The sequence below is a fragment of the Chelonoidis abingdonii genome, chromosome 4 (assembly GCF_003597395.2).
Source record: "Chelonoidis abingdonii isolate Lonesome George chromosome 4, CheloAbing_2.0, whole genome shotgun sequence".
NCBI lineage: Eukaryota > Metazoa > Chordata > Testudines > Testudinidae > Chelonoidis > Chelonoidis abingdonii.
In genome coordinates, this window is record NC_133772.1 from 131,227,747 (window position 1) to 131,255,460 (window position 27,714).

Here is a 27,714-nt window from a genome sequence, read left to right on the forward strand (position 1 = left end):
AACATAATAAAGCTTTTCAGAGCCGGAGAAAGGCTGGGAGGTAGGGTAAGAGGAACAGTACAGCCTTTGCTGTTTTGACTGGCATTACTGCATCTCTCACTGACAGGTCACTAGTTTAGGATTTTGTTTTGAATCAGTCATTTCCCCTTGAACAGTGGCATCTTCTCTGTTAACTATTAGCAAGAATAGAATCAAAGACAATGACTTCAAAGCAGAATATTTTTAATTAGCAGCTTTTTTCACCATATGCTAATTCTAGGAGGCAGCCAACAGCCAGGGATTTAGTAATAAACACAATGGAAAAGAATTTGCAGTTGGTGGGCTCATGTCAACAAAAGGATTATCCGACACCAGTGGTTTTCAGCCCGCAGTCCACAGACCCCTGGGGGGTTCTCAGACTATGTCTAAAATTTCCAAATGGGTCCACACCTCCATTGAAATTTTGTTGGGGGTCCGCAAATGAAAAGAGGTTGATAGCCACTGTCCTAAACAAACGTTATTATCCTAGACAAGAAGCCACTGAATAGTTTATGATTGTCCATGAGACCTAACCCTAGAAATTTGGAAGTATGAGGATTATTAGCTTCTTTTCTTTGTGCTACAGGGATCAAAATCAGCCTTGTAACTGAACCATGATTAAAACTTTAGCTATGCAAAGATAGTCACCTCTCTTTAATACAAGGTGCTCACCTGTAGAACCTGTACTGGAACTCTGATCCTCTCTCTGCAAAAGAGACTATTACCATCTGAGCTGAAGAAAAGTTTTTCTGGCTACCAGCTGCAGAAATTCTGTTAGGCTTCAACCAGCCAATAGAGGGCAAAATACTCACACATGCTGAGCTCTATCTTGCTCCCACTAAAGTAAACGGCAAAAAACTCTTATTCTCACTGAGAGCCACACTGTCCTCAGAACTAACCACAACAAGACTCTTCAACAACTTTGTTTCATTTTCTTCCAATATGGCGAGCACATGAGATTTCAAAGAGATATGACTGTATAGAAAGTTTCTGAAGTAGAGCAACACCACAAAGCATAAAACAACGAACTTTTCTAGTCAGAGAAAATGTGTGATGCCCAGCAACTCAAAAACTATTTCTTGAAACTTTGCAGAAACATTGTGCTTTGCCTTCAGGATAAATCTGGCAATTTTCAGGTCCAATCAACTTTCCAAAGAAAGGTGATAGGAGGGCTAAAACAGGGCTTTATAATTAGGCTTGGCAGAATTTGACTTTTATTTTTTTAAATAATTTCTACTGATAATATCAAAGTTTATTTTTAAGTATTTTAATAGATTAAAATTTTCACAGTTGTGTAACATTATGGGTTTTAAGCATTTTTTTCCAATTTTTATAAATTTAAATATTCAAAGTTGTGGGAAATCATGGGGTGGTCAGACAATTATTTAATCAAAAAGTGAAAGTATTAAAACACAATTTGTGAACATCACTTGAAAATATACAAAGTAAATATCCTTAAACCAAACTCTAATAAGTTCTTGAGTAGCATTTTTCTTATTTTGCCTTTTTGCAAAGGTCAATTATTATCAATGGAAATAGCTTTTTCATCAGTGTGTGTGTGTGTGTGTGTGTGTACAGTGAAATTGATGTTTATCAATAAAAATCAAATCCTTCCAAGGCTATTTATAAAGGACAGTTACCTGTTCCGTAACTGATGTTCTTTGAGATGTGTTGCTCAGGTGTATTCCACAGTAGGTGTGCGTGCTTGCCACATGCACCGGTGCTGGAAGTTTTTCCCTTAGCAGTGCCCATAGAAGGAATGCTGTTGGCACCCTGGAGTGGCGCTGCTATGGCGCACTATAAGGGGAGCTGCACGCTCCCCCCACCCTCATTTCCTTCTTGCCAGACAGGCTCCGACAGTGGGGAAGGAGGGCAGGATGCGGAATACACCTGAGCAACACATCTTGAAGAACGCCAGTTATGGAACAGATAACTGTCCTTTCTTCTTCGAGTGCTTGCTCATGTGTATTCCACAGTAGGTGATTACAAGCTATGTGTGATGGAGGTGGGTAGGAGTTTATGAATCCCCTGGCTGGAGCACAGCCCTGCCGAAAACAGCATCATCCCTGGTGTGGGAGATGATCACATAGTGCGACATGAACGTGTGTACTGAGGACCAAGTAGCGGCCCTACAGAGATCCTGGATAGGGACATGGGCCACAAAGGCAGCCTACGAGGCCTGAGCCCTTGCCAAGTAAGCCCTTACGATAGGTGGTGTGGGAACCCCTGCTAGGTCGTAGCATGTCCGGATGCATGACGTGATCCATCGAGACAGTCTCTGGGTGGAGATCGGTTGGCCCTTCATGCGATCGGTCAAGGCAACAAAGAGTTGCGAACACCTAGAGAATGGCCTAGTCCGCTCCAGATAAAAGGCAAGTGCCCTGTGTACATCGAGAGTATGGAGGTGGCACTCCTCGTTAGAAGCGTGTGGCTTAGGGCAGAGGACAGATACGAAGATGTCCTGGTTCATATGAAAGGCGGAGACCACCTTGGGGAGGAATGCAGGGTTCGGGCGGAGCTGAACCTTGTCTTTGTGAAAAACTGTATAAGAGGGGTCGCAGATCAGGGCCATGAGCTCTGAGACCCACCAGGCTGATGTGATGGCCACACAGAAGGCTACATTCCAGGAAAGGAGAGACCACAAGCATGTAGCCAGGAGTTCGAACAGGGGTCCCGTGAGGCAGAACAGCACCAAGTTTAGATCCCACCGAGGGACAGGTGTTCTAGCATAAGGGAAGGACCGGTCTAGCCTTTGAGGAAACACCTCGTGATGGCATGGGAGAAAACCAAGCAGCCCTGACCGGCGGATGGAATGTCAAAATAGCTGCCAGGTGCACCCTGACAAAGGAAGGGGCCAAGACTTGAGTTCGAAGAGAAAGGAGGTACTCAAGGACAAGCTGGAGCGGGGCAGACATTGGGGAAACACCCCGCTCACCCGCTTATCTGGAGAACTGGGACCATTTTGCCAGGTAGGTCCAGTATGTGGATGGCTTTCTACTTTCGAGGAGGACACGCCTGACCCCCTCCAAACACCCTCTCTCCTCCATATTTAAGCATTGATCAGTCAGGCTGTCAGATGGAGAGCGTCCAGATTGAGGTGGAGGCGGCGGCCCTGGTCCTGGGAGAGGAGAACCTGGCAGAGTGGCAACAGCCAGGGAGGGGCCACAAGTAAGCCTAGGAGGGTCCCGTACCAATGCTGCTGGGACCAAGCTGGGGTGATTAGAAGGACAGGTGCATTTTCCATTTTTACTTTCTCCAGCACCTTGGCAATGAGGGGAAACATGGGAAAAGCATAAAGAAGTTGGCCCATCCATGATAGGAAGAAGGTGTCAGAGATCGCGTTCGTCCCCTTTTCCCCCTGGAACAGAACCTATGGCAACGGCTGTTCTGCCTCGTTGCAAACAGGTCTACTTGGAGAGAGCCCCACACTCGGAAGAGCTGGTGATTGACCTCTGAGTGGAGTGACCACTCGTGTTGGGAGGAGAAAACCCTGGTCAGACGATCGGCCTGTGTGTTGTTGATGCCCAGCAGGTGGAAGGTCTTCAGGGAGATGTCGTGGGCTATACAAAACTCCCAGAGGTTGAGGATTTCCAGGCAGAGGGCTGAGGACCGCATCCTGCCTTGCCTATTGATGTAAAACATTGCGGCGATATTGTCCATGAGTACTCTGACCACCTTGCTGCACAGCTGCGAGCTGAATGCCACGCAGGCTAATCATCTCGCCCTGAGCTCCCTGACATTTATGTGAAGAGACAGCTACTCAGCCAACCACATCCCTGGGGTCTGAGAATTCCCTAAGTGGGATCCCCAGCCCAGGTCTGACGCGTCGGACATTAGGTCTAGTGACGGGGTGGGGTCCCAGAAGGAAATTCCCTGGAGCATATTGTCCAGGCAGGACCATCATTGAAGCGTGGCGATCACCCCGATGGTACCAAGAGGACCTTGTCTAGTTTGTCCAGGGCCTGGGAGAACTCTGAGGCCAACCAGAGTTGGAGGGGCCTCATCCAAAGCCTGGCATGGCGGACCACGTATGTGAACGCCAGCATGTGGTCCAGGAGCTGTAGGCATGCCCTGGCCATGTTAACGGGGAACTTCACGACTGAGGCTATAAGCCCCTTCAGGGTCAGGAACCTGTCCATGGGAAGGGAAGCTGTGGCCTTGGGGTCATTCAGGAGAGCACCTATGAATTCTATGAGCTGCACCGGGACCAATGTCGACTTGGCCTCGTTTACTAGGAGGCTCAGTTTGACACACCTGGCCAAGAGTAGGTCCACATGGATTTGAACCTGGGATCGGGAAGTGCCCTTGAGCAGCCACTTGTCGAGGTAGGGGAATATTTGTACCCCTCGACATCTGAGGTAGGCCGCCACTTCCACCATACACTTTGTGAATACCCTGGGCACAGTGGACAGGCCAAAGGGAAGGACTGGAAACTGGTAGTGGTCCTGTTCCACTAGGAAATGGAGGAAGTGTCTGTGCTTCTCAAATATATGGATATGAAAGTAAGTGTCCTTGAGGTCCAGGGCCGCATACCAATCACCAGGATCCAGGGAGGGTATGACACATGCCAGGGACACCATGAGGAACCGGCATTTTGCCATGAACCAATTGAGGCCTCGCAGATCCAGGATGGGTCTGAGTCCCCCTTTCACCTTGGGGATCAGGAAGTAACGGGAGTAGAACCCTTTCCCCCGGAATTCCCATGGAATCTCCCCCACGGCTCCCAAGCTGAGGAGCCAACCCACTTCCTGCAGCAGCAGGGGTAGATGTGACAGCTCCCCTCTGCTGACCGAGGGAGGGGGGGAGGGAGGGCAGGGATGAGACAAACTGTAGCGTATAACCCTGGGAAATGGTGCTGAGGACCCATCAGTCTGATGTTATTTGGGACCATTCTGGAAGACATGCAGAAAGCGGTTGCTGAAATCCAACTTTATTGGTGGGAGAGTCCTTTCAGGATTCACCGATACTCTCCTGCAACCAGTCAAAACTGCCTCTTGCCCTGCTGCTTGCCCTTGGAGGGCCCAGGCTGCGGGACAGAGCAGGACTGCTTCTAAGGTCGTCTTTTCTGAGTTTTGGACCTCTGGTAGGCAGGCTCATATCCAGGCTGAGGCGCAGGAACAGGGGCTTGCAACTTGGGCTTTTCCTTGGGTGGAATGTAGAGCCCAAGGGTTTGAAGGGTGGTACGTGAGTCCTTCATGCCATGGAGTCTCATGTCCGTTTGTTCCGCAGACAGGTCCTTGCTGTCAAAGGGAAGATCCTGCATCATGGACTGTGCCTCCGCGGAGAGCCCGCACAGCAGTAGCCATGATGCCCTGCGCTTGGACACGGCCGAGGCCATCGACTGAGCAGCTGTGTCAGTCACATCTGACAATGCCTGCAGAGCAGCTTTTGCGGCAGCGGCGCCCTCCTCCACCAGCACTTTAAAATCCTTCTTTTCACACTCCAGAAGGGAGGTTCAAATTTCAGCAGTGATCCCCACAAGTTAAACTCATAACAACTGAGGAGGGCCTGGTGGTTGGTCACCCTGAGCTGGAAGCTGGTGGATGAATAAAGCTTCCTGCCAAATGAGTCCAGCCTTTTGGAATCTTTATTTTTGGGTGCGGGACCTAGTTGGCCTTGTCTCTCTCTGTGGCTCATGGGCTCTACCACTAGGGAGTTGGGGGCCAGGTGGGTATAGACATATTTGTGCCCCTTCGTGGGCACAAAGTATTTGTGCTCTGCCCATTTTGATATCGGGGCAAGAGAGGCCGGTGTTTGCCAGAAGGCATTAGAGATGTTGGCCACCCCTTCATGGAGCAGGAGGGCCACTCTGCCCAGTGCCGAGGACGAGAGTACATCAAAGGGCAAGTCCAAGGGTCCCTCCATCTCTTCAGCTTGTAGGTGAAGTCTGGACGTTACTCACTTTAACAGTAACTCATGGGCCCTGAAGTCCTCTTGCAGCATGGAGGGGGGTGGGGCTGAGATCTTGTACTCCGGCACAGGGGAAGGGGCTGCTGCTGGGCTCTGTGCACCGGCTGGTGCCGCGGGATCTGCCCCTTGGTCAAATCCCTCTTGCGGTGACCCACCGATGAGTCCCTTGGAGGCCTGGACAGCGCGGCTGACGGAGCCTCCGATGCTCCTGCTTTCAACCAAGGGCCTTGCTGAATGTGCACGGGGGGCTAGGGGTTCCACTGGCACCACTGGCCCTGCCACGGGGGTCCCTGCCATTGGCCCTGGTGTGGCATCGGCGGCACCAGTTGGTTGGGTTGGCCCTGGTGCCAATTCCGCTCGGCACACTGGGGTAGGAGCTAGTACCGACTCCATGAGAAGCGCCCAAAGTCTAACGTCTCTCTTTTTTCGTCTTGGGTTTGAATGACCTGCAGATTTTACAGTGGTTGCTGATATGGGATTCGCCCAGGCAGCGGAGACAGTCGGTGTGCGGGTCACTTCTGGGCATTGAACGTCTATAAGACTTGCACAATTTAAATGCTGGGGCCCAGGGCATATCCCAGCCCAAACTCTAACTAGCTAAACTAGAACTTTTAATAGACTAACTGAAACAGGTACTACTGAACAAGACTAGATTTGGGACAAGTTGCAGCAAAGCTGGAGTAAGCAGTTCCAATGCACCTTCACTGGCAGCAAGAAGGAACTGAGAGTCAGTGGAGCGTGTGGCTCCCCTTATAGCGCGCCACAGTGGCGCCACTCCAGGGGTCACAGCAGCGCTCCTCCTACGGGTACTGCTGAGAGAAAAACTTCCGGCACTGGTGCACATGATGAGCACGCACACTTACTGTGGAATACACATGAGCAAGCACTCGAAAAAGAATGGAAGCTGCTTGCACAGCCCGAACTGTGAAGAGGCTTCTGCTTTTTCATAATACTACATCAATTGCAAAATACTCTGTGGACTATTAATGCTGATGGAGCATCACTGAACCACATAATCAGTGACAAAGATATCATGTGGAAAAGAGATGTTTCCAAGATTATTTTGTTTTCCAAATTATTAAAAGAAAAACTCCACAGATATGGCTATGTCTTTCAGATAAGATATGTTTTGCCTATTTCATGGATTTGCAAACCTCTCTAAATCTGAGGAAATAGAATCACAGAAATAAAAGAAATCTCTGTGAGTATTGATACCTTGGTGACAGAATCAGGTGATCACTAAGTCTGATATGCAGTTCACTGAATAAAATGTGTAGACTATCTGAAACTGTATTAAGAATATCCCAAGTATCAATAAGGTGCATCTTCTAAACATATTTAACTTTTAGAGACATAGCTAAAGGGATTGGGAGTACAGTACCTATGTGGTCTTCTGGGTTTAGAACACCTAAAGTCTTCACTGGTCTCATGGTACAGTGACTGGGTGATGTTTTACTAACAGCTTGTATTTTTAAAAGGTCCTCAAGAAGGACCCCACTGACTTTCAATGGGAAATGACTGCCTAAATCCCCTCGGTTCCTTTGAAATATTAACTGACATCTTTAAAAAGTAGAGGTTGTGGCAGAGGAATCTAGATTAGGAGAATATATTTTACAAGATTCATTTCAGAACCATTGTTTGGCCTTAAAAAGAACCTGCTACCAATTTGATTAAACAGTCTTATAATGCTTGAATGGGTTGTTTGGTATTTGTTTGTTTTTTTGTTAATGAGAAATAACACCTCCCTTTTTAATGACAATTCAGATATGGTGACCAGATATTCTGATTTTATAGGGACAGTCCCAATTTTTGGGTCTTTTTCTTATATAGGCTCCTATTGCCCCCCACCTCTGTCCTGATTTTTCACACTTGCTGTCTAGTCACCCTAAATTCAGATAACCTATTCATTCAGCATGTTTTAGTCAAATACATTTCCTATAATGAAATAAATTCTTGGCTTATTAATTTATTATTTTTGTAAAGTAGTTGAGCAATTGTTTTTTGTTTTACACAGTGATTCATTCCCTTAATATTAATAGAATCCTGTTAATATTTATGATACTTTGCTTACATTGTGAAAAAAAGATGAGAGGACCAGAACATGAAGAAATTATAGCTATCATCAGTGTGGTCCTAACAAGATTTCCTTTAGAGCACGGCGGTAACAACTCATAATGTAAATATAGCAGCAAAATCCACTGAAGAGAAACATTTTCAATAAGAATTCAGATCACTGAATGTAAATAGGACATGGTTGGAAAAAACAATCCTCCGTTCCTGTACAATATAATTTGGAAAGAGTAAGTCACAAGCTGGGGCGGGAGGAGGAATGGAAAACACGATGGTAAAACTAACCCCATATCAACACAATTCAATGCTACAGTAATGAGGGTGTCCCAGTAAGAGTTAGCAGCCCCTGTTTTAATAAACAATTGGCCATTTCTCAGGGGCAGATGATTGTGTAGGCAAGCAGTGTTTCTGCTGGCTAATGGGACAAGCCATTGAGAAAAGTAAGTGGGAAGTGGAATTTAAAAAAAAGAATGTAGCAGAAAGGACCGGTCCCTACTTACCTCAAAGAAAGCAGTGCTGAGGGATCTCTTTTTCCTAAGCATTGCTATGAAATTCCACAACCCCATCACTCTCACCTTCAGTGCTTTGCTCTGTGAGCTCCATTAGGAGAAAAAGAGGTGAGGGACCACAGCGAAAAATCAGAGGAGGAAGAGGAGGAATATAAGATAGAATTTAAAACATGTGTGCAGGGGGAAACCACAAATGAAACCTGGTAAGAATGCTTTCATTTTTAAAGGTTTCTCAACTGGTTGTTTAATTGATTAACACACTGGGAAGCAATGAGTTTTTCATGAATGTAAGTGGGTGTAATTAATGTATGTTACATCAGCAGATTCTGAGCAATGATTGAGGTAAAGCATGTTATTGAAAAAAGAAAAACTATACAGGTTTTTGGGACTGAAGTTTTAGTATCTTTTTCATGTAATACTGTTCCACAAAAGAAAACCTGAGACCTTTCTTCATAATTATTAAGATCTAACATTACGTAGCACATTCTATCCCAAAGACTCCAATAATGCAACACAAACTATATCTAAATAGGAATCATTTCATCCCATCTGTGAAATACTTGCATCTCTAAAGTGAAACAAGGCAGCTGGTTTAACTGTGAGCTACACCTCTAGAAAAGGCAGTGAAAAATAAACTTGCCAGTTGAAACTGTAGAAGCTATTTTGGCCAACAGCATGTGAACATGCACCTTGTAATTTGGCCAGGATATTGGATTGCGGTAGGGGGTAGGGAGGAAATCTTTCTAAACTTGCAAAAAGTGCTAAGGGATATCTAAGGCCAAATTTTCAAAAGTTAGAAGCCCACTTAAGCATATAAAAACATGTGCATAAATTGTGTCCACACTTGCCAAAATGGCAGATGCACATGGGGAGGGTTGCATACAACAGCTGCTAGTTTGCATTCTCAGTGGTCCTCTGAGCATGGAAAAACCCAGTGTTTAGGCTCAGTGGAAATAGTGGTGTGCCTACATTTGCATGCACAAATCTATTCTTTACAAATTTGGTCCACAGTGAGCACAAGTTGTCAGGATCTCAGTTTTATGTCTCCTCCTAAGAGAGTACCTGCAACAGCAAAACCTCCTAACACCATGATGGATTATTCATGCTGTACTAACTCAGAGAAGAGTGAAGCCAGCACCACTTCTTGCAGCACCTGGATTGGATGGCTGCCATCCAAATATTCTGGAGAGTTGGGACAATAGAAACCTGTGGAGCTGAATCTGGATTTAGGAGGTGAAATGATACATGCATCTTAGCTTTCATTTCACCTTTGTCCATGCTTTAGTGGACCCTCTAGACCTTCCCCAACCCACTAAATGGAATATTGCTACATCAGAAGACATCTGGTGGTCTTCATTAAAACATGTTCATAGTGTTCAATGACATCCACTCTGCAGGGAATCATTTGCTGAGGCTGTTCACAACAAGCCAGCTGTTGGCCCAGCTGGAGTGAGCATTCAGACATGTCTTTGAAGAAATCAAAAAAGGTGATAAATGCATGTTTCCCTCAGATGAATCAAGAAGGGCCTTAGCTGGCAGAAAGCCAGGCATTCAAAAAGAAGTGGGAAAGAAAGTGTTGCCAACTGAAGACTGCATGTGTATGTAGTTGGCTGTTCAAAATTACTTCCATGGGACCATTTTTGGATCAGGGAGGTGGCAAGGGGAAGATCTGTCAGCATAAACTCTCCATCCCCAAGCAGCTCTTTTCTAGAAGCAGCAGCCAAAAATAGTTCCATGGCTTGCATGAGATTTATGTTGGATAATTCAGTCAGGTGCCAAACCAAGATTCTTGACTTTGTACAGCCTCCATATTACCGGGAGCTGTGCTCTTTAAAGATGAGAGGGAGACAGTTTTTTGTTTGTTTGTTTTCTATTTCTATTGTTAATTAGACCATTTTTACAGAGAATTTATTACAGGAGCAACTCCCTTACCAGAGAAAATAATCTTAATGATTCAACTTTGATGATTATACTCCAGCAAAGATTATATTAGATCCATGCACATATAACAATTGAACATAAAAAAGTTATGTTTTTAGGTGTAGCTCCCCATTCTCTAGAATTACCACCTGATCTTTAATCAATCTACACAGACAATAGAGTCATTATAGTTAAAACGTAGCACTTATTTAATGCTTTACCTTTTCTAAGTGATATAGAAATGATGGTTAATTTATCCTCTTAATACTCTTGTGAAATAATTAAGGGTCAGTTTCTGATGCCCTCACTAACACTGAATAGTCCCTTACTCCATAAATTGTGTTGTTGAAGTCAGTGGGACTTCTTGTGGAGTAACATGCTGTTTAGCATGTGGCACAATATAAAATCTGGAGCCTACAGTTATTTACAGATGAAGATGCTGAACAGAGAGGTTAAGGCCCACAGTTTTAAAAGTGGTATCTAGTGATGCAACAGGAGTTCTGGGAGCTCCCCACCTCTGAAAAGCAAGTTCTTCCTGTCTCAAATTGGACACCCAAAATTACAAGCCACTTTTGAAAATTTGAAACTAACTGATGGTCACAATCAATTAATAGAAGAGCTAGAATAGAGCCCAATGTCTTCTAGAACAGTGGTTCTCAACCACGGGTACATGTCTTCCAGGCATACATCAGTTCATCTAGATATTTGCTTAGTTTTACAACAGGCTACATTAAAAAAGCACTAGCAAAGTAAGAACAAACTAAAATTTCATACAGATAGCGACTTGTTTATGCTACTCTATATACCATATACTGAAATGTAAGTATAATATTTATATTCCAGTTGTTTTATAATTATATGGTAAATAAGAAAGTAAGCAATTGTTCAATAATAGTTTGCTGTGACACATTTGTATTTTTATGTCTGATTTTAAGTGAGGTGAAACTTGGGGGTACACAAGACTAATCAGACTCCTGAAAGGGGTACAGTAGCCTGGAGAGGTTGAATGCCACCATCCTAGAATATACAGCATACCTCTGCACAGAAAGAGAGTGAGAGATTAGCATGATTATTATTTAGTGGTGGGTAAAATGACAGTAATTCTTTATGTCCCCATGTCTTTGTTACATTCTGTACCTTACATTTTTGAGGCACTGTTCAAGTTTTCATCTGTGTAACTTTCATTGCTGTTAATGGGACTCACAGCCAGAACTATTGGAAAAATTAGAGGTAATATGAAATAACTCTATGTATGACCAAGTAAATCCTACAAATGTATTGTCTATAAATGTAGTACTTTTGATTTTTAATTAATCCTTTTTTCCTCCAGTACAAAATATGGGAACAAAGGAATATTCAAATACATTTAAGGCATTAAATTGAGAACCAATAAAAATATATTCTTGTTCTGACAAGTATCAGTCTAAGATAGGTTACAAATGTATCTACAAACAAGGTGTGCCTCTTCTCTCTCCCGATGCCAAGTCAGTTACTCTTAATGCAACTCCATATCCATGTAATTTTGCCTTTGGGATCTTGTTCTAGTGAAATGTCAAACAATTATATTTGTAACAAAAACCTCAAATCCCTCGTTGTGTTATCCATGGTGAATCTATGGAATGTACTGCTGCAGGAGGTCATTGAGTCAAATACTGGCTGGGCTTTTAAAAGGAATGAATCATTTCATGACCACTAATAATTTCTGTAGCTATGCAAGTTAGAACAATGAGTTGAGCAATGAAATTGCATTGGTGGGGGGGAATAAGTTGATTGCTTGAGGATAGAGGTTCAAAAAGCAATTTTTTCTTCATTCATGGATTTTCATAATTGCCTAGATGCATTGTGGGATATTCCCACTTTCTTCTAAAGTATTGGTACTGGCTACCAGTGGAGACAGGATAGTGGACAGTGCCCTTATCCAGTATGAGCTATTTCTATTGCCTTGCACGTGGGGCTGGATTCTTCACTCATATTCACTGGTGTAAGTCAGGAGTAACGCTGGCGAAATCAATGGAGATAATTATTTTTACATCAGTGTAACTGAAAGGAGAACCAGGCCCATAATCTTCATAAAAATAAAAGAAGGCATAGCCTCTTGAGGAATTACTTTGCAGATATCAGCTTGTGGCACTCTCAGTGACCTGTAATGAGATTTCCTGGCTAGTGACAGAAAGACCCCATAGCTGGTCTGCCTTCCCCCATCCAAACTGTAATTAGAAATAGAAAACAATTTATATATAAATTCCTCCTCTCTAGCCTATAAGAGAAATAGCTTGATTAGTGTGATGCTCCCTTCTGGTGTTATCTGGACCAGTGATCTGCTAGGTCACTTCAATCCTTGATTCTGGGAGCCAGCCTTACCCTGCTCTGCTGTGAGAACCCCCCACTCCTGGGCTGTTCATGCACAGCCTCCGGCATGTAAGCTGCTCCTTGGATTGTGCAACCGAATGATACTAGCCAATATCTCTGGTCCCAGACACAACCCTAGAAACCTTCGTCTTACAGTGCCCAGTTATGCCTGCTGGACGCTGCAAGCTTATACGAGTTTGTCAGTTTAACAAAGAAACTGATATGTACGAGGCTTGTTATCCCAAGGGGAGTCTATGACATGCTTCAAACCAAACACACTGCTTAGAATAAACAGAAGGATTTATTAACTATGAAAGATAGATTTTAAGCGATTATAAGTCAAAACGTAACACGACAGATTTGGTCAAATGAAATAAAAACAAAACGCACTCTAAGCTGATCTTAACACTTTCAGCGCCCTTTCAAACTAAAATGCTTCTCACCACAGGCTGGCTGGTTGCCCTTTAGCCAGACTCTTCCCTTTGATCAGCACGTCAGTTGATGGGTGGTAGATGGAGATGGAGGCAAGAGGACGAGCATGGCAAATGTCTCTCCCTTTTATCATGTCCTTTCTTTCCTTTTGGCTTTGCCCCACCTTCAGAGTCAGGTGAGCATTACCTCATCGCAGTACCAAACTGACCAAAGGAAGAGGAGTGACTCATTCAAGAGTCAAACAGATCCTTTGTTGTTGCCTAGGCCAGTGTCCTTTGTTCCTGTGAGGCTGGGTTTGTCCCATAAATGCCCTAATAAAGTGAGAACTACCCCTTTGCTCTAGGGGAGTTTTTGCCTGGGCTTGCTTTAAGCCACGAGGACACATTTTCAGCCTCATAACTATATACATGAAATTACAACCTATAACATTACTATAACATTACCATAACAACAATGCTCAGTACATCATGAGCCTTCCAAAGACACCCGACATGACAAACTTTGCATTAAATACTGTACAATCATTTTATAAGGATGAACATGGGGGTGTAGGGTGTTCCCACGAGGTACAGAACGTCACAATTAGTTTCTAGAGTTTGTTAGTATATACGATGTATGAAACTCATTGAGAGAAGGCTAAGATTAAGAGAGTACTGCTTAGTACTTGCATCATCCAAGGGCAAATTCAGTAGTTAGAAGCACAGCTATTCAGATCTGTATTTACAAAACAGAGAGAGAGAGAGAGAGAGAGAGAGAATCTGAAGTACTCATCCAGACAAATAGCCACATTTTTTCAAGTCAGTTTCCAAATGTATGCATCCAAGTTTTTGTGTTTCAATCTCAGGCTACTACTATCTGCATATTTGACACACATCTCTGACCAGCACATGGAACTACAGTTTCCATGCACAAATGGCATTCTGGAGTACATAACATCATGAATGGCAATAACTGGAGTGAAAGTTTCTGCTTCTCTGAAAATGAAAATCAAAGTCAAGCCGTATGCCATCCGGATACTTTTCAGTGTACTTAAAGTAAACTATAAAGATGCTTTTTTTTTCCTTATGAGGAAATACTGTTAGCAAACATTATTGTTAGTAAATATCCCAAGCCACAAGAGAGGGTGGGAGAGGGTTGCATTACCCCATCTATGCTAATTCTGCACAGCATGAACATAATACATACCACAGCTCTCTTTGCCAGAAATAGTTTTGGTTTATCCGCCTGGGTTTGGGCTTTTCAAGCAACACTCTGTGCTGTTCTCACTTGAAAGAGACAGAAGGACGTTCCGCTGATTTAAGGCGTGTAAAGGCTAGACACCATGAGATAGTTCAGAATGCTGTACATAGTCAGGTCTGTCATAATCAGGGCACCGAGCCTACACAACTTGACTCTGGGCTTGTTTCCATAATTGCAGCTAGTCTGCGTGCGGTACATGTGCTAATATTTTGAGTCATGTGCTCATATGTGACTAGAGATACAAAGCATTTTCAAATTGGAATCATGGGAAGATTGTCTTTGGTGAAGCTGCCCATCTGGAAGTTTCAGACTTTGTGCATTTATTTTCACAGAGATTTCTACACATCAAATGTTAGTGGTTTAAAAAAATGCTCATGTATATTTTGAATATATAGTAGTTATGTAAATACTTGTCAAGTGCTAAATAGCAAAACCAAAACAAGCTTTTAGGCCTATTTATTCCAACAGTTACATTATTTACAGATAGGGGAACAGATTGTGAGATAGTAGGCAAATACCCACTACCTAGAGGGACTGCAACAGAAGGATTACCATCTCTGCAATACGCAAGGGGAAACAATGCAAGTCGTGTATAACAATACGGCAACTAATCTTCCTGTAATAACCTAGGATTGCAGAGGCAACAGCAGAGACCACTCCAATGGTTTTCACGCAGTAGGAACAGTGGCAGGCAGTATAGATCAAATTCTCTTTCAAAAAATGTTTGGGTAGAAGGATAACAGATAGCTGAGAGGAGGTTATCTTTAACTAGTTGAACTAGAGATGGGCTAAGAAGGGATTCAAATCTGCACCCAGACTGAGTTTAGGTTGGGGTTCAGAGCTTATGTTCAAGAGCAGACTGGAGCAAAGGTTTGAGTTAGATTGCACTTTCAGCTCCAACAGTTAGAAGTCCCTTGCAATCAGCTGTTTCCACGCTCCTGGGTTCATACAAAATTTACTCTGGAACCAAACGGCAACTTGACGAAAGGCTCCTTTTTATTTGAATCCATCCCACACTCAAAACAGTAGCTTCAGGTTCAAGTCATAGAAATCAAATTCAAATCCTCCTAAATTTGGAATGGCTTCACACATTCGGTTGTCCGGTTTGGGCCCATCTCTAGTTTTAACTGTTCCTGTCAATTAAATCTAAGCCTTTGCAAGTCAAAATAAAAATATCTTTTACGGCTCATTATTCAAAAATGTACATAATGCTTAGAGCTGGGCACAGCTCTGAACTTCAGTCCCATTCAAAAGGAGCTTTGGGTTGGAGGCTGCCTGGGTTCATGAACCTCAGCCCATACATATGAAGTGTGAAATGAGGTTATCCATACAGCCAGCATGCTGTTAAAACTCCCTCCACCCCAGCTGGCCTCCCTTATTCTGTTAGCAAGTCCTGTCCACTCCCGAAGTCATCTAAGGGAAGCAGACTTCCAGGGCTTGTCAGGAAGGGGAGATGAAACTGCGGTGGGTCTGGCTCACTTCCAAATGCTGCAGACCAAACTGCAGGGTTCATTTCACCCTCTGGAAACTGAAACACACAGGGTTCAGGCAAGCCGAATTATCACCTCCATTACATGTGGGTAAGCAGGGAAGGCCTTCATATTTATTTATTTTTAGACACACGAAATGCATGCATCGCATTTCTCTATGTGCCTCTTCACAACACATTGTAAGAACAGCATAATAAACAGACTTGTTGTCAGTTACGAGACTCAACCCCACACCCAGTTTAAAGGATTCTGTTAAAATGCTATTTGTGGAGGGGAAATATTTCAACCCTTTCCAAACCACCCTGTGGGCAAAATGGTGAGCAAAGAGATGGGCCCTTCAGTGTGACCTGTAGATTAATAACCTCCTTTACAGGCCAGTGAGTTAATTCAATAGCTGAGGACCCTGCACTAAGAATGCCCTGCTAGCAGAGCTCTAATGGTTAGACCTGGAGGCTGCTAATTCAAATATCCCAGTTGAGCTCAGCTGCTAGGGACGGACATGAAGGCCCCGCTCCTCTGCTATATGCTGATAGCTCTGTGCCATTCCAAAAGCACACCTAACCATGGGCAGGGGAGAGGAGGCAATCATCCTAGTCTGAGGTGGTGTAAAGATGGCATAATAGGTCTCGTCCCAGTCCCTTTCAGGACTACTGCAGTAGGAGTGTAGTCAGGAGAAAGAGGTATAGCTGGAGTTTCCTTGAGCCACCTTTACATCCCTTCTAGTGAACTGTGCTTTTTATTCCTTGGCCACAGCCAGGAGTCAGAACCCTGGGCTCTAAGATACGAAGAACCCAAAGCATAAAAGGCTCAATAAATTAAAACTAATGCTTAAACATGACCCAACAGTTAATTGCAGCAACTGCAGAGTACAGGGATAATACATTCACTGCAAGAAACAGAATCTGCACTAGCAGGATTTCCAAGTGGTCTGCATGTACAGCCCCAAGTAAAGCACATTGCAGCAAACCAGTCTTGGAGTGATAAAGGAATGGATCATAGCGACGAGGTGCTTGTTGGAAAAGAAAAGTTGTAATTGTCTACCAAGTACACATTGAAAAACTTTTGTTGGCTACAAGTTCTACATGTTAATTTAAACTCAGACTAGGGGCTTGGCTACACTCACACTTTACAGCGCTGCAACTTTTGCGCTCGGGTGTGAAAAAACACCCTCCTGAGCGCTGCAAGATGCAGTGCTGTAAAGCGTCAGTGTAATCAGGGCGGCAGCGCTGGGAGCATGGCTCCCAGCACTGCACACTACACCCGTAAAGGATGTGGTTTACATGCAGCGCTGGGAGAACTCTCTCCCAGCGCTGCTGCTCTGACCACACTCACACTTCAAAGTGCTGCCGTGGCAGCGCTTTGAAATTCCAAGTGTAGCCATACCCTAGGATCCAGTAGCACACTGTGGGCTGGTCCACGAGGCAGGGTAATGCACTCTACGGGGGTGAGATTTCTAAAGTGCACTAATATGTTGCACATTCATTCGTCTGTGTACACCCTGCTGGTGCCCTTTAATGTAGTGTTACTTGAAACAGTACCCAGGCTCCCAGCCATGTCTACGTTACACCAAATTGGATTCTCTCTAGAGCTATTCATTCACTTGCTTATTGAGACTCCTACCCACATATCAGTGTACTTAGCATGCTTCCAAAGCCTTACACACCACTTCTGAGTTTAGTTCAGCTGAGAAGCTGGCCACATGGCAGCAAAGAGGTTAACGAAATGATGAATTTTATGTTACGTTTATTCCTGAAAGCTCTGCCACAAATTACACTGTGGTGTCCTTCTCTTGCATATTATTAGCCAAGAGGCATAAAGGTAACTGTGTTTATGTCTCCCATATGTTAAACCACATCTCACTTCAGACCGTATGATTTGGCTTTATGGCAGCATCACATCAGCTAAACCATAAATGGGTTCAATATTAAAACTGTGTATAATGAAAAATAAAGAGCTTTGTTCGCTACCACAGTATGTTCAATAGCTAATTTATAGGGGGATTCTTAGTGGGTGGGAGGAGGGTCTTGTATGCTCTTACAGCCAAAAGGATGTAAGAATCCTTCCTTTCACCCCATTACTCTTAGAAAGGATTTTTGCTATTGCCAAGGAGGCAATTAAGACAATTAGTGGTCTTGGCAAGATTTTCACTCACTTCTTCATTCCTGGCAGTAACTTGACAATCCAAAGTCATAAAAATACCACTGTATTCTACAGTGATAGCCCCACAACACTAGAGCATCTGTAATGTAACCTGCACCATTTGGGATCATTATTTGCCAAACTTTTTTCAAGGGGAAGAGTTGTCCCATTAGAGATTAAGTACTGGGTCACCTAGCATGCCATGACTGATTTAAGTAGCTCTGGTAGCACAAGGAAGCTGGCCTAACCAGCGATCTGGGGAACCTCTGGGAGGCATAGCGCTACTGTTGTGGTTCATGCACCATCAGATCTCATGGTGAAGGAAAGTGGACAGGAAGGGGGCATTCCTAAACCCCAACAGTCCTCAGATGCTGAAACATTCCACTGGCATACTGCCCAGCATAAATTAGAGCAATCCTAATGTTGTTCTAAAATTACACTGTGACCGAAATCACCACCAACTCTCATCTGCCTTTTGGTCTTTTAGATTTTCCCCTTGTGTTCATGCACCATAGCATGATAACAAGAGAATTAACTGGGAGAGGACATCTTTGCCCAGGCCCCCCGACTGAGACTGACAGGAAGGTATAGGTTCCAGAAACCTTCACCTTTCAACATCTCTCCTTAGGCGTGATGGGTCTCATCTCTTTGAGGACGTGAAATTACCCGACAACAGTAATCCTAACCAAAATCAAGTTTTATTAAAAACAGAGAGAAAATGGAATCAAAACAAAAGTTGTTTGCTAAATAGAGGTGGACTTAAGTACATGATTCAATGCTTTGCTGAATTAGCGTCTCAATGACTACATAAGGTGCCATCAAAACAATACAGAACCAAGCCCCTAACCTTCATGGATCCAAAAAAAAGAGAGAAACCCCAATATTGGAAAACGCTCAACAAAGTTGACGTATATAGTGTTGCTGATATAATAGCATACATACATTCTTACAATTCTCCATCTTTATTCATAGCACCTCTTGTAATATAGAGTTAAAACAAAAGACACTCTGTAGGACACACAGTAACAGAACATATTCCTGAGGTTGTTATGACATTGCAACCCCCACAGGGATATGGATAGTTGACTTACTAGGTGTTCTGTACGGCTGTGAGGGAACTCTTAGAACATAATGAGCGATAAATGATAATAAAGGTGACAGCTTTGCATCAACATGAGTCAAACCTATTTCTGCCTCCATTGATGTCCCATTGACACAAATCTTCACCTATGTCAGCATACAGGAGACAACAAAATATTAAAGAAATTTTCACTAGTTATATACAACAGTAACTTTTTTCTTTAACAAAAAAACTCTTTAAAGTATTGGTCTCATAGGGTCCAGTTCAGCAATTACTTCAATGGGACTAATCATGTGCTTACATAAATATATTGATTATATTCCAGTTAATTGCTGTACAGACTTTGCACCACTATGACTCAACCCTCACTATTTTCACTGGGGCTTAGGGAAGTCATTAAATACCGCACAATTTCTACCACATTCTCATTCTTTGTAATATTGCTTATTCACGGGAGTCCTGGGATTCAGGCCCTGTGTTTTATCACATGCAGAAGCCTCTCCCAGGTCTGATACAAGACACTTACTGACTTCCACATTCAAAGAAAAGCTTTTCTGGATGTGGTCCCATAGATCTGAATCTTTGTTTAAATAATGGATAAGGGATCTACTTACCAAAAGATTGGAGGTATAATCACTATATACACTGAACTCTAGTTTATCTATCACACAGAGTGATTTCAGAGTTTGGTTATGAAGCTGTAAAATAGAACAACAAACAGTGCTGGATTTGGGAAACAGATTCCAAAAGTCTGACAGATAATCCCATGGGCATTTCAAGAAAGATTAAATTTACAGTTTATTCAGGGCCAAATAATTTGCCTAACTATGTAGTGTGTGTGTGTGTGTGTGCACACACACACCATCAACCCACAGCTCTAAGACCAGTTTCACCCTTAGTTACAACAGAAATGATCAGGATAGCCAGACTAGGTTATTTTCTAAATCCACAGCTTTGCTATCCTACCTTTGCATTTTAGCCTTCATCTTGTTTTCATAAGAACATAAGAACGGCCGTACCGGGTCAGACCAAAGGTCCATCTAGCCCAGTATCTGTCTACCGACAGTGGCCAATGCCAGGTACCCCAGAGGGAGTGAAGCTAACAGGCAATGATCAAGTGATCTCTCTCCTGCCACCATCTCCATCCTCTGATGAACAGAGGCTAGGGACACCATTCTTTACCCTTCCTGGCTAAAAAGCCATTTATGGACTTAGCCACCATGAATTCATCCAGTTCCCTTTTAAACATTGTTATAGTCCCAGCCTTCACAACCTCCTCAGGTAAGGAGTTCCACAAGTTGGACTGTGCACTGTGTGAAGAAGAACTTCCTTTTATTTGTTTTAAACCTGCTACCTATTAATTTCATTTGGTGACCCCTAGTTCTTGTATTATGGGAATAAGTAAACAACTTTTCCTTATCCATTTTCTCTACATCACTCATGATTTTATATACCTCTATCATATCCCCCCTTAGTCTCCTGATCCCATTGAAGTCAGTGGCCTCAAGCCAAAATAAGAAGCTTCAGGACTAATGAGAGTGATGCCACACCTGAACTTTTGCATAGTTAGGGTGACCAGACGTCCTGTTTTTAAAGGGACAGTCCTGTATTTAAGCCTTCGTGTAGGTGTCCCAACTTTTTATTAAAAACAGGCAAATTGTCCAGTATTTTCTGTTTTCCCCACATCAGTACTAGTGGGTCCTGCTGCTGGCCAGATCCCTGCTTGCCATCCACCCGCCTTCCAGCAGTGGGGGGGAGGGGGTACAGTGGCTGACAATGGGGGTGGGTGTGCAAGGCTGGTGGCTGGGCAAAGCTGCAGCGCGCAGGTCGGCCACTCCCCCTGCTGGTCCATCAGCACAGTCTCCATTGCATGCTGGCTCTCAGCCAGCAGGGCCCCGCCCCCATCCCATTACTAGCTGGCACTGGTTGCACGCTGCAAGCTGTAGTGGATGGTGAGTGCAGGCAGGCGCCAGGCAGCAGCTGGTAACGTTACCTCTGCTGCCCACCCATCGGCCCTTTACGTGCTCCCCTCTCACTGTCCTCTTCCTGCTTTGCAACTTTATGCGTCCCGCTCCTAGCGCTGTGCGGAGAACCAGCCCCTGGTCGGATGCTCAGCTCACCAATAGCCTGGCCAGCAGGCTCTTTCCTTCCCCCACTGACTCTGGCTGGACCAGCACCCTGGGAAAGCCCAAGACATTCCAGTCCGGGGCAATGGCCAAGAGGAGCCAAGCCCTGAGTGTGACAAAACCCTGCACAGCACTGGCATGGGGCAGCCTCTCCACGCCTCAGCTAAGCTCTGGAGTGGCGAGGGGAAGCAGTTTCCAGCCTGTTCGCACCCTGAGCCTTCAGCCTTCACAGTAGCCCCCGGGCAGAGGCTTAGCACCCTCTTCACCCACCCACCCTCCCACCCTGTGTCCTGCCCCTGGAGCAGGGGCTGCTCCGTCCCCGAGACACCCTCCCTGGTGAGCCACCTCTCTGACCAGGTTCACTGAAGCTCCTGCAGTCAGGTTCCCTGGGCCCTGGCGCACAATGCATCCTTAGGGCTTAACCCCTTCCTGCCGTGCTGTAGCCAGGGGACAGGAGGTAGCTGGGTTAAGTCTGTGGCCAGCAGCAGCCTGGAGGTGTTAGCTGCCTTTTGACACAGTGTGGGCAGGAAAGGACCAGCTACTTCCAGCCACAGGGGAGTGGAGATAGGGATGGGGAGAAGAGATATAAACTCTGCAAAGACACAGTCCAGGTCATCCCCCCTGTGGCGGGAAGCAGCTCCCATCTCTTCTCTCCTGCACAGTACCAAAAGGCAGCTGCTGGCCATATTCTGGTATGAAACCTTGCAGAAATCTGGGGAGGGAGGCATGTGACCCTGCATGCTCAGCCCACGTGATACCTTGGGAAGACGCAGTACCAGGAACCAGGAGAGGCGGGCCCATCCCGCAGGCCCAGCCAGAAATGGAGGGCAGAGAGTGCTGGGCAGGGAGAGTCTGGTCAGTTGGTCACCCCACCTGTGTGAGAGAGGTTTATGGGAGTGTGTGTCTCACTTCTCTCTGTGTATGTGGGGGGGGGGTTGGGGTGTGCATGTCACCCCTCCCCTTGTGAACCCTAAAGCCTTAAAGATAAGAAGGTAAATAAAAAGAATCCAACTATGCAGTATTTCTTTTTAACAGGCTCTGTCACCTTGATGTTAATTTGAACATTTGTAGTGCATAGTTCTAATTGAGTGCCATTGAACTCGCCTGAATACAAGTTATTTTTCCAGGGTCCCATGTTCAGAATAGGGAAATATGGCCACCCTATGCATAGTCTATTCAAGCTCTGTAAAATTGCCTCCTTTAAATATCTGTCCCCTGGCCACATGAGAAGCAATCACCCTGAAACCATCTCTATTTGTCTGTCTACATGAGACGAAGAACTCATCTATGGAAGTATCAGACTACCAGCAACCTCTTAAGAAGCCAGGGACATTAAACAGCAAATTTTTTCTGAAAAGACTTCTGTACTTCTCATTTTTTAAAGCTGAAACAGGAGTCAGTCATAGCGCCAAGGAAAGCATATGTTCTTCACCAGCTCACGTATGTGCAACCCCATAAAAATGGTGTTTGACAAGGATATTCCAGCCTCAACTTTTAAAAAAATAGCCTACGATATTTGGGCACAATTTTGAACCTGCAATGAAAGGAGGGTGCAAAATTGCAGGCACAGCTTTTATGAACACATTTGCACCATTTAGTCACCTAATTATCTCACCCACTCCCCAAACTCAGAGTTGGGTACCTGCAGTAAATGGATGCAATTGCAGGAACAAATAACTGTGCCTATGCTTAACAGCAAAGGCAAACTTGTATCTACTGTACTGGATGAAGACCCAGGCTAAAATTGAGGGACTCTGTCAAAACTCATTTTAACTATGACACTTTGTACCATAACTGCTATACTTGTATGTGCTTTTGTTTAAAGTAGAGCTGGTTGGAATATGGGGCTTTTTCCACCACAGAAAATTGTGGGTATTTTTAATCAAAAACCCAAAACTTTTTTGCTAGTTTTTGGCTTTTAAATATTTTCAAGGAAAGTAGACACTTTCTATGAAAAATTTTGGTTGGTGAAAAACCCAGTTTTTCATCAAAAAAGTTGTGACGAAAAAGGTTTAACTAGCCATAGTCAAGTTTGACTAGCCAGTTGTCCTAATTTGTCTTTTATTTTAAAAAGTCTTATTTGGTCAATGAAGTGATCTGAATCTATCATCACTGTAAATTGGCCATAATAAGTTCTACATTCAAAAAATTATCAGCTCTGACACAGCTAAAACTAGGGGACAGGGGAATCACTGGAATCTCTGAAAACAAACAATTAAACAGCATGCGCCCCTGGGATTTTTCGCATTACCTAATGTATCAAAGTGCAGTGCACAAAACTCTCACTTACCTACCTATATACTGGTGAGTACTTACACTGCATCAGTGCCATGATACAAGTCCACCAGCTGTGTCAAAGGACCTGGGTATTACACCTTTGTTTCACAATACTTCTGAAACTTCTTGTACAGCATATGGATCCCTAATGATGTGTGAATTCTATCCATAGATGTACTAAGACTTTGGGCAACATTGTCAAAAGCACCTGATTTAAGAGTCTAAATCCCATTTTCAGAGTGATTTAGGCATGTAGTGCCAGATTTTTAAAGGTATTTAAGCACCTAACTCCCACTAATACCTCTAAAAAATCTGGGTTGTAGGAGCCTACACCTCAGTGCAAGTCAAAGTGATTTAGGAACTTTTGAAAATTTTACTCTGGGTCTGTCCAAATGTAGTTGATGGAATTGAAACGTGTAACTGTCCACTGAATACACATAAAAGCTAGTCTGAACATCTAAATGAGAGATTTGAACACCACGTTAGGATGGCCAGACTATGCAGAATGGATGTTTGAGAAGGATCTCTGTCAATTATCTCTTCTCCTTTGTACTGCTTATTAATTTCAGATTTTCACAAGTATGCATGTCATTTATGCTCAAGGAAAGGTGGAGTTGTTGGAATGGGAAAAAGGAAACTTTACTTGGTTTTTACAATAAATGCACAGAAAGCTAATATAAAAACAGGATTAAAATGTTATTACTAAAGCCCTTAGAAACTATTACCCTACCTCCCAAGACCACATTTACAAACAGAATCAGAGCACGTGAATTAGTTCAGTTTGGTCTAAGATTTTATATTTTTCCATTCAAAATCCATTTTGAAAAATGCACCCCAGATTGCAATTTACTTTAGTGTCTGCTTGAATGACACTTCAGCACTGGCATAATCATCAGTGTTTGCTGATACATGCTAATACATTTCCTAGAGTTTTACATTTCACTGAAGAAAATGAGAACTCTGAAGGCCTGTCCTTCTTCAAATTCTGGGTCACATAAAGCCACAAAGACTTGTCTTAGATGGCTACATAAAATGCTGTTGTTGGCAGTGGCCTATCGTAAATAGCTCAGCAATGATTTCAAATAAAAATGTTGGTGTGTGACAGCCTGCTGAAAACAACATGGAGGAAGAAATGTCTAAAGACCCACCCTCATGTTGTCATGGGCCAAGCTCTTTATTCTGGAACCACAGTCTATGCCTCCCAACTTATGCCCACTTGCCCGGCATTCCCATGAAGGCCTTTTTCTCAATGAGGCCTTTTTCTCAGTCTCTGGGGATCCTTACCAACAGTAACTCCTGTTCTCCAAATGCATTGCCCCCACAAATCCACACTGTAACAGTAATACATCTACCCACACACCCCATTTGGAACATTAGTTGGCTGTTCAGGGTCCCACACTCTTCCTTCAATCCCAGCATTCCACGCAGGATATTAAGATGGCCATACTGGATCAGACAAATGGTCCAGCTAGCCCAATATACTATCTTCCACTGTGGCCTATTCCAGATGCTTCAGAGGGAATGAATAGAAGATGGCAATTTATTGACTGATCCATTCCATCACCTAGTCCCAGCATCTGGCAGTCAGAAGTTTAGGGACACCAAGGACATGGAGTTGCATCACAGACCCTGTTGGCTAATTGCTATTGATGGACCTATCCTCCATGAATTTATCTAATTCTTTTTTTACTCCAGTTATACTTTTGTCCTTCACAACATCCCCTGGCAATGAGTTCCACAGGTTGCCTCTGCATTGTGCGAAGTGTTTTCTTATGTTTGTTTTAAACCTGCTGCCTATTAATTTCAATGAGTGACCCCTGGTTCTTTGGTTATGTAAAAGGGTAACAGACACTTCCTTATTCACTTTCTCTCACACCATTCATGATTTTATAGACTTCTATCATATCCCTCCATAGTTGTCTCTTTAATAAGCATTTCTTTGCATTTATCAATATTAGCAATTTCATCTGCAATTTTGTTGCCATCACCCAGTTTTGTTATATCCTTTTGTAGCTCTTCACAGTCAGCTTTGAAACATCTGCAGACTTTGCTACCTCTCTGTTTATCCCCTTTTCCACATCATTTATAACTAAGCTGAACAGCACTGGTCCCAGTACAGATGCTTGGGGAACCCCACTATTTACCTATCCATTGTGAGAACTGATTATTTATCCCTACCCTTTGTTTCCTATCTTTTAACCAGTTATTGACCCATGAGAGGTCCTTCCCTCTTATTCTATGACTGCTTTGTTTTCTTAAGAGCCTTTGGTAAGGGGCCTTGTGAAAGGCTTACACAGTATCCACTTGATCACTCTTGTCCACATGTTTGTTGACCCCCTCAAAGAATTCTAATAGATTGCTGAGGCATGATCGTTACTATAGTTTCAACCAATCTACCTAGCACTGAAGTTAGACTGTAATTACCAGGATTGCCTCTGGAGGCATTCTGAAAATTGTGACATTAGCTAGCCTCCGGTCATCTGGTCCAGAAGCTGATTTAAGTGATAGGTTATATACCATAATTAATAGTTCTGCAATTTCACATTTGAGTTCCTTCAGAATTCTTGGGTGAAAGCCATCTTGTCCTGGTGACTTATTACTGTTTAATTTTTGTATTTCTTCCAAAACCTCCTCTACTGAAACCTCAATCTGAAACAGTTCCTCAGATTTGTAATCTAAAATGAATGGCTCAGGTGTGGGAATGTCCCTCTCATCCTCTGCAGTGAAGACCAATGCACAGAATTTAGCCTCACCTCAATGGTCTTGTCTTTCTTGAGTGCTCCATTATGCACCTTGATCATCCAATGTCCCCACTGTTTATTTGGCAGGCTTCCTGCTTCTGATGCACTTTTCAAAAATTGCTGTTAGTTTTTGAGTCTTTTGCTAGTTGCTCTTCAAAATTTTTTTGGTCTGCCTCATTATACTTTTATATTTGAATTGCCAGAGTTTATGTACACAGCCTCCCAAAGAGAGTACACTATAACCTTCAATCAAGCAGGCACATGGCAAGCAAGCAAACAACAAACAAACATACCACAAACTCACTTCAAGGGTCACATAGTCGCTCCTCTTCACCTGGAGGACTCCCTCGCCAAATTCTCCTGTGTGCTGCTCTTGTTAGCTCAACAAATGGCAAGTGTGTGAAATACCTCAGCCCCTTTAACTCTCCTTCAGTCCCCCTTGTCTCTAGAAATCTTATTTGTAGCTGGGCCCCAAAAGAGAGGGGAGGAGGAAGCATCAGTGTGGCTCTGTAGAGGCTGTACATTCAGAGAACAAGAAATCCCATCCCAGATTCATCACTGCCTCTCTCCAGTTGTACACGGGGGTAAGTCCATGGACTCAAATGGAGTCACCCCAGAGTAGAACTGGTGTAATGTAATGGTCAGTCAGCCTCACTGCTGATGATCAACCTCTTTGTCTCCTTCCTGACACTGACTCCACAGAACCCTGCTGTAGCATATGAGCTAGCAGTGACCTCTCTGAGGAACCCTGCTAACTGAGCAGTAATTGCAGCACTGTCCTTCCAAACGCAGCATGCCATACTAGTCCCACAGATAGATTGCCTCCTGACAGAAGAGGCTGAGCTCCCCACTTTCTGCTCAGAGCACACATTGCAACCATACTGTTTCTGAGAATCTGCACCAATTGTCCTCTAATCTGTACAAAAGGATTTAAGCATCAACTTTATGGTCCTATGTTTAAGCAAATTTATGTGGAGTCTTGAATCATCTCAATATCACAGAAATTAGAGACCCCTAGTGTTCTCCCCAAACTATATGGATCGTAACATTGTTTGAGGCACATGGTGAGAGAATATCCCCTTCAAGACATTGTCTGGTAGTGTCCACCACAGGAGTGGTTCTTTGACCTGCTTGAGGGAAGGAATACTTTTGTGTCTAAATGGGGACCCTATTGATGATACATCACATTCCACCATCTTTGCCAGGATCACATCCGTAACCTTTGCCTGACAAAGATGCAGGCCATCACCAGGATGAACACTCACAGATAAAATTCCAGTGGGTGTTTTTGCTTGGACCTGGCTATGTCTACTGCTGGATGCAATCTTGGAACCTCATCGGAGATGAAGCCTCTGTGGAATTTTGGGTGGCCCCTTTGAAGGTTAAATTCTAATTGTTTTACCTTCAGACCAA